This window comes from Erpetoichthys calabaricus, chromosome 14, assembly GCF_900747795.2.
Source record: "Erpetoichthys calabaricus chromosome 14, fErpCal1.3, whole genome shotgun sequence".
Classification (NCBI taxonomy): domain Eukaryota; kingdom Metazoa; phylum Chordata; class Cladistia; order Polypteriformes; family Polypteridae; genus Erpetoichthys; species Erpetoichthys calabaricus.
The window spans coordinates 1,290,381-1,304,572 of record NC_041407.2 but is presented as its reverse complement, the minus strand read 5'-3'; positions in this window follow the sequence as shown (position 1 = coordinate 1,304,572).

Below are 14,192 nucleotides of genomic sequence, written 5' to 3'. Positions count from 1 at the left end.
AAACATCCTTTACACCTCTGTCCTTGACATGGGCTCTGACAGTTGTCCAGATGTTTAAAAAAAAAAAAAATGAACTTCCCTTTTAAGTATTCAAGAGTAATAAATGTTATTTAAAATGTATAGTAGGCTATGGATTGCTGGCAGTGGAGATGAGCAAAACAAAATTCCAACCTTCACTTAAAGATAAAAAATCAGTTAAATTGAAATTTTTATGTCTCTTTAGTCTTGTTATTCATGGATTAATGCTTGAGTTGGCTTTTGGCATAAGCAGATGCTACCATTAATCATGATGCTTTCATTTTATTGAGTTTTTCTTGCAACTAGCCTGCTTTCACTAATGTATTCATATATGTGGGTCCTTAAAATGCTTGGCAGATTTGCAGTTGCCGTTCTAATAAGGTAGTAGCAGAGGAAGAATTATACCTGTCAGTCATGTGTTGTCCTCTGTTAGTTTTTATTAATCTGATCATGAGAATTTGAACATATATTTTTTGTTTGTGTTTGAAAAATAACAGGCTCAGTATTTGAAGAGAAAGTGTTTTGAATATATGTTTGTGGATGTTTGATCATGTAACACTGGTGTACATGTTAAAAGCGGACTTATATCATCTGTGTGATACACACTTACAAGATGTATGTTTGGGAGTAGGGACTTGGTAGGGTAGGCCTAACTTTCCTTTTCCAGCTGTAAGATTAAGTTTCTCCCAACACACCAATGCTTCTCAGCCACCCATTTTAGTTACTACTACTCGGACCGTCCGGATCTCCTGTGTTGCAATGTGGCGTCTCCAGTCACTTCTTTAAAAGTTGTGTGATCTTTGTTTGTGGACTCAGTGTAATCTTAGTCTTAATTCACACAACCATACACTCCAAAAAAGTAGTAAATACAAAAACAAACTTTTTTTTTTTTCCCACTGTTTTTATATTGTTTTTGGCAAGCCCAGCTTGGTCAGCTGTACTTATGGATTTCAGGTTTTTCAAGTAACTAACATTGATGGGTTTAGTCCTATAATGTCTTAACTATTTTAATACTTAACACATCAGGTATTGCATTAACTTACTACTTGTGATGGTTTCTTATGAAAAATCAGAAACCCTTGTTGAAATGCTTTATTATAAAGAAGAAAAAAAATCTATAGCCAAGTATCCTGGTATCTTTCAGCACATGCTTACTATATGCTGCTCTTGGAGGGCCAGAATACCATCTGACTTCTCTCTTTTGTGTTTATAGGACTCGCTTTTTCATGGATAAAGAGAAATTAACACATTTTAAATTGTAAAAGGATGGTCATTTAATTTTCATTTACAATAAAGGATTGCATTTCTGTATGTTTGTTAATGTTGGACATTTACCCAACAATGACAGGTTCTAAAATTAAAGTGTTTACATTATTAGAATATAGATATATATATATAAAAAGCAGAAAAGGTGTTTGCTGACTTAACCTATGCATTCAGAGGCTGATATTTTTATAAATGTAATTTGATAAATACTAGTCACTTTCTAACCTATGGTAATTACTAAAACTGTCAAATAAAATTTAAAGCATGGTAAAAGACATTGTGCATTTTTAAAATTTGTTTCCAATTTGTGCCTGATATTCACATTTGAATCTTGTAAAATGTCTGCTTTCCAAAACTGTGATTTGAAATCTTCTCTTGGTGCCACGTGGGTAGACTGTCACATTACACAAGGAAGCTGGTGTTTTTCCAGATGCCAATGGAAGCACTTTGTTTATAAACCACTGCCAGGTCAGAGAGCAAGGAATGTTAAAATGAGAACTTTTATAGATTGTAAAACTCAATTTATGCTCTCTCTGTGACCTCTGAAAACGTTGATGCAATATTCTTATTGTCTTAGCAATGTGCAGAAGCAGTTAGGAGGACAAATAAAATATATTGTAAAAGCTATTGAATAAAAATCTGGGGACACTATATAATGCATTTCTGAGACCGCACCTGGAGAGTTGTGAGCAGAGCGGACTGCATGGGGACCTCATTAAGATTTTCTTAAGATATCAGTAAAGTGGATGTGGCAGAATTCTTCCCACTAAATAGCAAATCTTTGTCAAGGATCCCAGTGGAAATCTCCCTTTTTTTTCTCTCTCTCTCTCTCTCTCTCTCTCTACGCAAAACGTTCAGGGAGTCTGGAATAAACTCTTAAGCCATATCTTTGATCTTAAAAGCCTTGACGGCCTTAAAAATGTTTCACAGGGATAGCTTAGCTACTAGCCAATGAAATTAGCTTGAAGGACTAAATGCTCTCTCGTTTATCATCCCTTTAAGTTTAAAACGTGTGCTACAAACTGAGTTGCAGTTGTATGAAAATAATTTTGCAGCTCTTTGCAGATGAATATTATGCAGGTATATATTTAAAAATAGACAGCAATGGTCTTTTTTGTTAAAAAAAAAAAAAGCAGTGAGGGTAAGGAAAAAATGTGCTTCACTGTTTCAGTGATAATCTGCTTGTGCTCCTAAAACATGAATAACACTGAGACTAAACTGACGATCTACAGCAGGGTGAACAACGTCAGTCCTGGAGGGCCACAGTGGTTACAGGTTTTTGTTGCAACCCAGCTGCTTAATTAAAACCCATGTTTTTATGCCACATTCTGTTTACATAGACACTCCACTCCTTACCTGCTACTATTCTGTGGTGTCAAATACCATCCAGCCAGTATGTTACCTTTCTGGGAAAATCATCTAAATAGGCCATGAAGAATGAATACCCTGCCATCGTTTCTTTTCAAATCAAAATCAAATCAAAATTTATTTATAAAGCACAATTTTAAAACAGCATAAGTGTAAACCAATGTGCTGTACAATAAAATCAAAAATATTAATAATGAATCAGTAGACAAACAAAGTACAAAAATTACATAAATACTAAAACAAATAGGTTAAAAGAACCGATTAGAAGATAAACAATTTATAGAAAAACAATGGATATGAAAAAATTAATAAATTATAAATAAAATTGATACCAGAGTTACTCATATACAGTTAAAAGCAAATCGAAAACAAGTGTGTTTTAAGTCTTGATTTAAACATTTCAGTTGAAGAAGCTAACCTAATTTCAATTGGCAGAGCATTCCATAACTTTGGTGCTAGAACTACAAAGCCACGATCACCCCTTGTCTTCAGCACAACCAACAACTGCTGTTGAGAGGAACGTAAAGAGCGGACTGGTGTATATGGAACCAGCAACTCTGCCAGTTAAGATGGGGCAACACCATTTAGCGACTTATAAAACAAAAGTAAATTTTTAAAATGAATCCCAAATTCAACTGGGAGCCAATGAAGCAAGGCCAGAATTGGAGTAATGGACACAATTTTCTGAGACCCAGTAAGAAAACGAGCAGCAGCATTCTAAGCCAACTGTAGCCGAGAAAGATGAAATTTACTGATTCCAGAATAAAGTGAATTACAACAATCGAGGCGTGATATGATAAAAGCATGGCATACCTACTTCAAATCAGAGTGTCTCAGAAACAGTTTGACTCTTGTAAGCAGTCTAAGCTGAAATGAAGGCTGTCTTTACGCAGGTCAAGATGTCAGGCCATGGTTATGATGGCTGAAAAAAAATTAACCATCATGGAAAAAAATGAAGGCCAGCTTAACATTATAAAAGAACAGAGGCTTATTGATTTTGAGCAAAATCAATTTTGTAGACGGTTATCTTTACAGTGATTTTACATTTCATTCTCACATAACATTTTCAAACCTGCTTAGTCTCTTCAGCATCATGAAGTGCAGGAGACATTCAAGATGAAGTTTGTCATGTGTACATACTTCACATAGTAAAATTAAACTTATTTGCAAGTCTCCTTAAAACAGTAAAAATAAAATATCAACAGATACAATATGCTGTATTCTATGTGTACTATTTTGTGTAAGTAAATATACTGTATATATATTATTTATACACACTGTGTTTATGTTACAATATTTGTTATTCTGGCTGGCTGTTCAGTAACCTTATGATCCGTGAATGAAAACTCTCACTGAAACCAACTGGTGCAAAAGCCGCTGGTCCGGTACCATTTGTTGGAGTGAACAAAGTGACTGTGCAGGATTGGCGAAGGTATTTCCCAATCCTGTTTGCCTTTCTAAGGCAGCAAATGCCGTATTTTTCTGAAGAGAAGTCAGCTATATACACCAGTCATATTCCTTGCTTCATTTACCCCCTGCTACAGTTTTTTCATGGCAGCATCCTCAACAGGGTGCCACTTTATCACACTCCAGCTCATTTACGGGGCCTGTTTAGAGTTGCCACATGTCTTTGGGGATGCAAGAAGAAAAACTGAGCACCTAGAAGACCACACATGTAAACACAGTAACATTGAAACTGGGATAAGTAGTACATCAGGCAAGATTCTTCCAAACAACAGATGTGTAATGTTCTTCCCTAGATATTACTAATTTTGTCTGACTAAAGTTTAATCTTAAGGAATTGTACCACTAGAGGGAGTATTTTAATCACATAACTGCTGGAGTTAGAGACTGGAAAGAATTATTGGCTACTTTGTTCAGAGGTTACCCTAAGATGGGTAAATCCTGTGACAGGTCAGCATACTGTCCAGGTGAGACCCACCGTGCCAGATTCTGCCAGGATTGTGACCATTACCTTGGGTGCTGTCTAGGATGAAATGGCACAATCCTTAAAATGGACAAAAACAAATGAAAACACTTTGTGGAATGCTCGTGGTTCATCTTTCCTTACAAATGGAATTTGAATGTACACACCAGATGCATTTCAAGCTGCCAGGTAAGCAGAAATAAGGGATTGCAGTGGAATTGCTCCTGAATGCCAAATGCTTTACACTACCTAAAGTAAATCAGTATTAAACTTGAACATTGCTGCACTGCCCAAGGGCCACGATGGAGTTAAAGACAAATAGAACATTCTGGCCTCTTCAATACAATACAAACATTTTTTCACAAAGCCGTTTGTCAACAGAGAGATACCAATCGTGTGTGTGTGTTCAATGTTATTTTCACATGTGGAGTACTGTGAAATGCTTATTTTCATGTCTCACCAACATACAACGCAACGTACCTCAACTTTTAAAACCAGTCTGAAGACTCAACTGCTCTCATCTAGCACACCCTAATTACAGCCACTGATTAGATGTTCTTGGAAGTATTTTTAGTTGTTTGCACAATATTACAAATATTACAATAATTAATGATAAACTATTACTGTCTCATCTCTACTTCGCTTCTCGTACCACTGTTACACCGCTCAAATGTTCTTCTGTCCATGACAAAGCTGCCAAAAATACTTGGAAGCTTTGGAATCCAAGGATGAGTCCAAGGATGAAAGGATTCAGCTGTCTTATTAGACTCTCAAATAATACTGCTGAATGGCAGGCAGGGGGCAGACAGATGGTTGGCCTTGGTCACCAGAATTATGGCTGTGTCTGACTTTGTCTGTTATAATAGCTCTTAGCTGGCCACATCTCAGTGATGACACTAATTAACAATTTTAACAATTTTCTTAACAATTTCCGGCCTATTTCCTACTTACCTTTCCTGTCAAAAGTTCTTGAGCGTGTTGTACCTTCCCAACTCACCAATTACCTAACCTCTAATAATTTGATGGAACCCTTTCAGTCTGGTTTCAGTGTGCGGCACAGCTGTGAAACTGCTCTGCTACGGGTAACCAATGATTTGCTTATGGCAGCAGACTCTGGACAAACCAGCATATTAATTCTGTTAGACCTCAGTGCAGCATTTGACACTCAGGTCAGACATGACATCCTACTGTCTAGAATGGAGAACATGCTGGGGATCTCTGGCACTGCCCTCCAGTGGTTCAAGTCCTATCTGACTGATAGACAAGAGTTTGTTAGTCTTGGCAACAGCAGGTCCAGCTCAGCACCAGTCACACAAGGAGTCCATCAAGGCTCTGTCCTCAGCCCTCTGCTTTTCTGTATTTACATGCATCCCCCTGGCCATATTATATACGTAGCTATGGACTGGGTTATCATTTTTATGCAGACGATACTCAACTCTACTTCAGTGTTAAAAGTGGAACTTCACCAGAGCTTTCTCAGCTCACAACCTGCCTTAGTGAAATTAAAACCTGGATGGAGCAGAACTCTTTAAAATTAAATTGTAATAAAACATCTCCTGCAAATTGGGACTAAAATGCAACTTAATAAAATGAGCTCCTTCCCAGTCTATCTTGGCGGTGATCTCATCAGACCTGCCTCTACTGTAAAAAAATCTTGGTGTCATTTTTGATTCCTCCCACATAAATCACATTAAGAAACTTTCTTACTTTCACCTCCGTAACATATCCCGTGTTCGCTCCTTCCTCTCCTTCTCTACTGCTGAGAAACTTGTCCATGCTTTTATCACATCCCGCATTGATTATTGTAATTCCCTACTGGCAGGTGCCCCTTCTAATCTTATATCACAGCTCCAGCTTATTCAAAACTCAGCTGCAAGAGTCCTCACTCAAACCAGCAGCAGCGAGCACATCACACCCATCCTGCTCCATCTTCACTGGCTCCCTGTGTCTTACAGAATCAAATATAAAATCCTACTAATAACCTACAAAGCCTTAAATAACTTCGCGCCAAACTACATCAATGACCTTCTCCATCACTATGTGCCTGCCCGCCCACTAAGGTCCTCTGATTCTGGTAATCTTGTTGTGCCCCTCACTAATCTACACTCCATGGGTGACAGCAGGGCCTTCAGCTGTATAGCACCCAGACTCTGGAATGACCTACTGAAATTAATCAGGTCAGCTGACTCCATGAATTGTTTTAAAAAACAACTCCAAACTCATCTGTTCAGGAAGGCTTTTAGCTCTATCGGACTTTATTACCCTTCTCTCAGTTTACTTCTCTGTCAAGATGCTCATGTAACCTGTGTGTGTGTGTGCGAGACCATCAATTATGTTGTCTGTTTTTTTTTCAGAATTCAATCTTCTTTATTTATTTATCTGATTTGTACAATGCTATATACTGTATACGCTGCTGTTCTTTATTATATTCTGTAAGTGCCTTGAGCATGGGAAAGGCGCTATTTAAATAAAATGTATTATTATTATTATTAATTTTTGTACCGTATATCTTTAGCATCCACTTATGTCAATTAACTTGAAATATCATATTAAAAGTGTGTTTCAACTGATCTGAAGTTGAATGTGTGCATATCATGTCATTTGTAAAATCTGTAATTTATAGCACTCAAAGCCTAAACTCAGTAAAAAAATGCAATGCAAAACTACACTAAACCAAAAGAGTGAATATTACTGGGAAAGATTCCCATCCTGTCTAGTTTCCATGTAAAGAGGCCACAACCTTCAGTGTGCTTTTGTATATATGTTACCATCAATGTGTGAAATTAAGCATTGTGTAGAATGCCTAGTAAATCTATAAAAATGGGATGTCAAAGTATGAAACGAATAAAATTTCAAACATGTATATAGTGACCACAAGAGGGCACCAGAGAGCCCCAAACAACTGACAATAGCAATACAGCCCACAATATAGGAAAAAAATAAAGGGTTTTTATTCCACAAAGCAACTTCCAATGAACACCTCTCCAACCATTGGCTACAACTATACAATAAACCAACAATAAATCCCCACCTCTTTCTCCTTCGCTGAGTGTTGCCTACTGCCTCCCGACTCTGACTCAGTTCAAGTAAGCCAGCAGGCTTCCTTTTAAACCAGACCTATGGCCCTTGAGGTTGCATGCACTCAACATGGTGCCCCGCCTCATTTCTACTTGGAAGTCTGGCGTTACCTGAACGACATCACTCCAGGACGATGGATTAGAAGAGGTGGACAAGAAGATCTTGCTCATCGTCTATGGCCTCCCAGGTCTCCAGACGTTACCCCCTGTCATTTTTATCTATGGGGGTACATTAAAGAAAGAGTGTTTGTTCCACCTATGCCTGCTAATCTTCAAGATTTGCGACATCGAATTGAGGAAGCTGTGAATTCCGTAACTAGGGACCAGTTGACTAGTGTGTGGCAAGAAATGGTCTACCGTTTTGATGTTTGTCATGGTACAAGTGGTGCTCATGTTGAGTGCATGCAACCTCAAGGACCACAGGACCAAACTTTAAACTTTCTTCTATCCAGTGATGTGCGGAATATGTTTCTGTCTTATACAGTTTGTTTGAAATAAATTTTTGAAATCTGCTCTTTTACTTTGAATAGCCCCGTGTGTGTGTGTGTATATATATATATATATATATATATATATATATATACACACATATACACACACACACACACACACACACACACACACACATACTTACTATATATGTGGCACTGAAGGTCACAAAGATAAATAAAGACTTTTCTATTTAGGAAAGCTTATTAACAAGAATGCTATAATTATTGTTGTTTTCTCTCTGTTTTTATCTTGCTTTGCCTTTGTTTAAACTTTTTATGTTGCACTTTGAGATTTACTGCTAATGTAAAGTGCCCCTATACATAAAATGCATTATTATTATTATTAAAGATCATTTCTAATCCATTTTGAAAACCCATCCAACCAAGCATTGATGTGAAGGTTCATTCAACCGTATGGGTTGCTATCCAATATGGTGGGCAGCAAATTTACTATTCTGTACAGTATTGGCAGAATTTCGTATTTTGGTGACATCTGCTGGCCATTTTTTGAGTCCAGAGTTGAACAAGGACATTTTGCTGGGAATGTGATCGCATTCATGTTCATTTAGTTGAGAAGTGCAATTTGGAAGCCATGTGTGAGGAAAGTGCAGCTCTTCCAGATAGTTTTAATTACTGTTTCATTGTTTGCTCTTAACAGGTCTTTACGTGACAGTCTTCCAACCAGTATGAATTATTGTTCTGTTGTTAGTTTTTAATCAAAGCATTATGTTTTCACTGTACTAAAAAGACAGCACATGGCTGCCAAACTAAACTTCCCACCCAAGTCAAAGTAAGTATTACAGAAGCTTATTCATGCCACTCCAAGAAAAAAAAAAAAAAGAAAGCATTTCGCAATAATTATTCTGCTACTTCACAAAAATATTGTTTTACTTTGCAGCAATATTGTCTGCTACTGCCAGTAGCATTATACTCACGCATGCTCCGGTCATCTAATGACCACTACTGTGAGAGAAATTAAGTATTGGTGTAGAGTTAAATCAAGTGACAAAAAGTGAACAAAAGTTATAGGTTTAGTTAGTTTTAATCAGGTTAAAGATTAGTAAGTTTAATACTTATGTTAAGTTTAACATTTAGGCAGTGTGGTAAGGTCTGCATGAGGTTTGAATATTCGTCCTGTGCATTTGTGGAATGACTGATACAAGAGAGCATGCTTAACCAAATACGATTACCCGTTTTAACACTGAATACTGGAAATGTGTCAGTAATACTTTTTGATTAACTAAATACATTTAGTCCTTCATGTGCTGCGAAGTAAATAACATCCAGCCCCTTTTCCAATCCAAACCTAAGGCTACAAAAGATTTCAGTTATAAACACAACAATTTTATTTATTTTTTTGTACAGCCCAAAAATCACACAAGGAGTGACACAATGGGCTTTAACAGCCCATGTTTTTTGAAAGCCCCCTAGCCTCGACTCCCAAAAAAACCTTCTACGGAAAAAAAGTGGAAGAAATCTTGGGAAAGGCAATTATTAAAGAGACCCCTTTCCAGGTAGGTTGGGCGTGCAATATGTGTCCAAAAATGGGGTAAATACTATACACAAAACAAGTAATCCACTTCACAGATCTAGATGGCCAATCTATCATCGCCACCTCAGGAATACAATACTACAATAGTAACAGTACCAGCTACAAAGCAAAATGCAAGAGTAGATTATATCACATGAGGATTCTGATCTGTTCAGTCCTGAAGACTTCAGCCAACAAGCTGCCTCACCCCTACTGGCCATTCCACAGCTGAGTCAGTGCTGGGCCAGCCAATCTGATGAAATGACTCCTCTCTAACCAAATGATTCCAGGGCTCCTTTAACCAAAGCTGACTTTTCCACAGGCAGGCAAACAACTTGCCAGCAGAGCAGTGGCACCACTTATGTTTTAGTACTAATGACTAACAACAGAGATGCAGTATGCACAGCTAATCAGCAGCTCTAGTCAGGGTATGCCAGACTAAAGTTGTGAGGGATTTGAAAGCGGAGACTCAAGGGGCATCTCTTCTAGTAGCAGGTAGACCATTCCACAGCTTCGAGGTCCTGTAACTAAAAGCTCGACCTCCCACTGTTATTTTATCAATCGTTGGAATCATAAGCAGACCAGCACCTTGAGATCTTAATGTGCACACTGGCTTGTAAGTAATAATAATTTCAGATAGGTAAGCCAGACCTTAGACATTTAAGGCATTATACTGTATGTTAAAGCAAGGATTTTGAAATCTGTCCTAAAACACAGGCTGCTGTGCCACCAGATTGCACGGTTTTAAAATGTCTATAGCGAAAAAGTAGGATTAAAACTGAACTGGTAACTTATAGGTTTTGGTTACTGGATTGCACGCAAGCAAGCACTCTTTTCCGATTGGCTGTGTGACCAAGCCCTGCAAAGGAAAGCTGCATTATGCATCACATTTACTTCTTGTCTTACACCCAGTACTGCTATAATAATGACTGGCTCCTTGTCACCATAAACTGGGAAGATTAAATTTACTCCTCAGCACATGTAGGATTAAATGTACAGCATATGCCTACAACATCTGTTCAGGTCTTCTCACTTGATTGCACATTATGCGCATTCTAAACCCTCTTCTTCAATAGCCATCACCAGACCACTGCTGCACACGCCTGCCAGATAACAACAATGGCAGCAAGGGATTTCTTTGCAATATACATTGCAAAATAACTCAAACATATTTTCAGGGATGGGAATAAGCTTACATAGAATTCCGTCACATTCCCAGTGAAATGTCCAGTCTTGGAGCAGTAACCAGCAGCAGGGTTACCATGTGTGAATTTAACCGCCAAATCTTCTGCCTTTCTTTGAAAGCACTGTGTGGGTGAAAAAAACAAATTGATGTGGAGGTGTTCAGTTTTAGGGTATTTTTAAAAGTGTATCAGGCAACCCGTTCCTTCACCACTGAACACCAAGGGCCAATGTCTGAAAACTCCAAAGAGGGGTATCCCAATCCCCTCCCAAACCCAGTCTCTGAAATTATTAATTGTTGTCTAAAAGGAAAATAGTCCTTCACTGAGCTCTTCCACGGTTTTCATTTCTCACTTGGCTGGAAAATCGCTAAAACCCAAAATGTGAACGTCCGTCAAGGTCAGCGCAGCACTGAATGATTGACACTGCGTCATGGCTACGAGTCCCCGCCTGGCCCACTCGCCGACTGTCTGCATATTCAACGTAATTTTAAGTGAGCTCTTTTCCTTTAGGTTAATCCTAAAATGCACTTCATGGAACTATAACGTAACTGTATATCAGAATTCAATAACTGTAATATACATCAAAACAGTAAATGTATTAACATCGCGTGTGTAGTGTTCGGCCCTTTACTGTACGGAGGCATTTATTAGTTTGGGGAAAGCGAACAACCTCAGCTCGCGCATCGTAAATGGCAAACACACGTTATAACGATAAAACTGCGTTCTCCTCACCTCGTCAAGTGCCGTTTTCTTAATCTCGACTAGTCGGTCCACTCGTTCCCTGTCTGTGTCATCCCGCCTGCAGCTCTTCTGTTTAAATCACCCGCGCGGAAGCTGCGGGGTTTCCCGACCACCTGAATAGAACTTTCCAGAAGACAGAAGGAAAAAAAAAACTAGCCGTCCTCCCAGTTTGGCAATGCGGATACCCGTAACTAACCCCCACCTGCCAATCTACTTACCCTGTCGATAAGCAGACTAGTCAGCCATGCACTGCAAAGCGATTTCATTCTGGCGTCAATCCGAACTGTCGCACCAGGCCAGGTAGCTGTACGCGCGAACCTTTCATGCAATGCAAACGACAGAAGGACTCTGGTTAAACGGCACATTGCCCCCAAATTGTAACGGTTCACTTTAAACACAGTGTAAAAAGCAAAGGCCAATTAGTATGGAACACATACATACTTGGTCATCCGCTCTCTGGTTGACATCGTCTGTGCGTTGGTTGCACTCCTCTAGCAGGAAGTGAGCCGCGTGTCACGGACCTTTTCGCGGTTCAACAGAAGCGCGCATGCGCAGGTTAAGTTAGCCGCAAAAGTATTGAAGGGCGATCATCTCTTGGGTCATTCATTGTGCTCTTCAGGTCTACGGGGGCACAGAACGAACGATCACATCTTATGCCCGAGCTGCCAGGATAGGCTCTGATTTAGACCGAGCAGGTTTAAAAACGGACGGATGATCACAATATGTTCGTGTGAAATTAGCTGAGATGAGAGTAGATTAAACTTTTATGGTCATATACACGACCTGAACATAGTAAAATTCTTGTGTAACTGTGGCTAGGAGAATTGTGGTACAGGGAAGGATATACATGTTATTAAACAACAGAATGATGTATAAAAAATAATTAAAATAAGTAGGTGAGTAGCACAGGAATGGCCTAATGTACATGGTGCAGAGCTGGTAGTGCAAAAATAGTGTAGATAAGCAGCAGATGGGCACACTACAGGGCAGGTACATTTAGGTTATTGAGAGTTCAGTGACCTTATGGCTTGGGGGACAAAGCTGACCCTGAGGCAGGGCGGTGTGTGTGGTGAGGTTTACTAGAATAGACAACAGAGGATAAGATGGATGACTGGCATCAGAGATGATGGATTGAGCCCTCCTCAGACATCAGGTGCAGTAGATGTTATGAAGATGTGCAAGACCGGGCATACACTGTGCAGTTTTCAGAAAGTGACTACTCACTCTGCACAAGAGAGTCACCAGTCATATATGTGCTCAAACTGCAAGAGCAGATTTGGTGCAACTGACATGCTGCAACATGGTACTCAGACTATACTGTATGTGTACATGTGCCAGACAGACAGTTTCACCCACTGGCATTTTGCAATTAAGCTTTACCCATTTAAAAAGAACATGATGGCCAACAGCTTCTCAACATGTCAACAAGGAAAAGAGCTGCTTTGTGGACTTGTGACTGCTATTCTCCCACACAACAAAGAAAAGCAAAAGGCTTAAGTGGACATGCAGATGGTTGGGAAGCTGCGGACAATGCGATCTGTCTATTTTATGGAAGGAACTGGAGGTAGGTAATCTGTCTAAATTACCATTGTGAGTGTTTATTTCTGACATTTCCTAAGAGACTTTTATAGTACAAGGGTGTTGTACCGTGTTTGCCATTATGGATGTAATGAGAAGCCAAGCAAAATGACCCCTTTTATTGGCTAACTGAAAAGATTACAATATGCAAGCTTCTGAGGCACCTGAAAGCTGAAGAAGGGGCCTGAGTTGATATTGTAATCTTTTTAGTTGCCAATAAAAGGTGTCATTTTACTTGACTTCTCATTACTAAGATACTTTTGAAATTGGCATTTAGTTGTATGTGTGTTGTAATACGATAGTTAGCTTTTTGAAATCAGAAAGGTGAAATACGCAGGACAAACATAATACCGGATGTACAAAGTCCAGAAATACAATACCAATCATTTCTCGCTGCTGTTATTGTTATTTTTCTCTTCAGAGTCATATTTAATATGTCACCTGGCTGACCTGTTGAAGTAATTATCATTTTTTAATCATGGTGTTAACTTCTTTTCATGTTGTAATATATGTAGATGGTGCAAAAGGGTTCTGTGACTTTCTCTGCATAATACATTTTGGAAAATTTGATGACGATATCAGAAAATTGGCTCTTGAGAGCAATCACAACTGCTTGTACTGCGTGTGACACATTGACCCATGAAGCTGAAATACAGGCCGACTCAGAAAATCTGTCAGACATTGCAGTTTGGGCAGTGTATGCCAGGCTTAAAGTCAGCCTCCGTGATTGTATGAGGAGTACAGACAGTCCTTTGGAGGAGCTTGCAATTCAGGCAAGTCAGGTTATGAATCCGGTCAGGATGGCCACAATGATACAGAGGTAGATGTCCAGTAGGATTTTTTTTTCTCAGCTCAAAGCTCTTTAGCATCTTTAGCTTTGCTGAGCCTTTTTGAGGTTGCAGGTGGTGTTGATAGACCACAAAAGGCAGTCAGCGATCTGGACACCCACAAACCTGAAGTGTCTAACTGTCCGGATAAAGGAGCCACTGATGTGGAGTGGGGCATGATTGC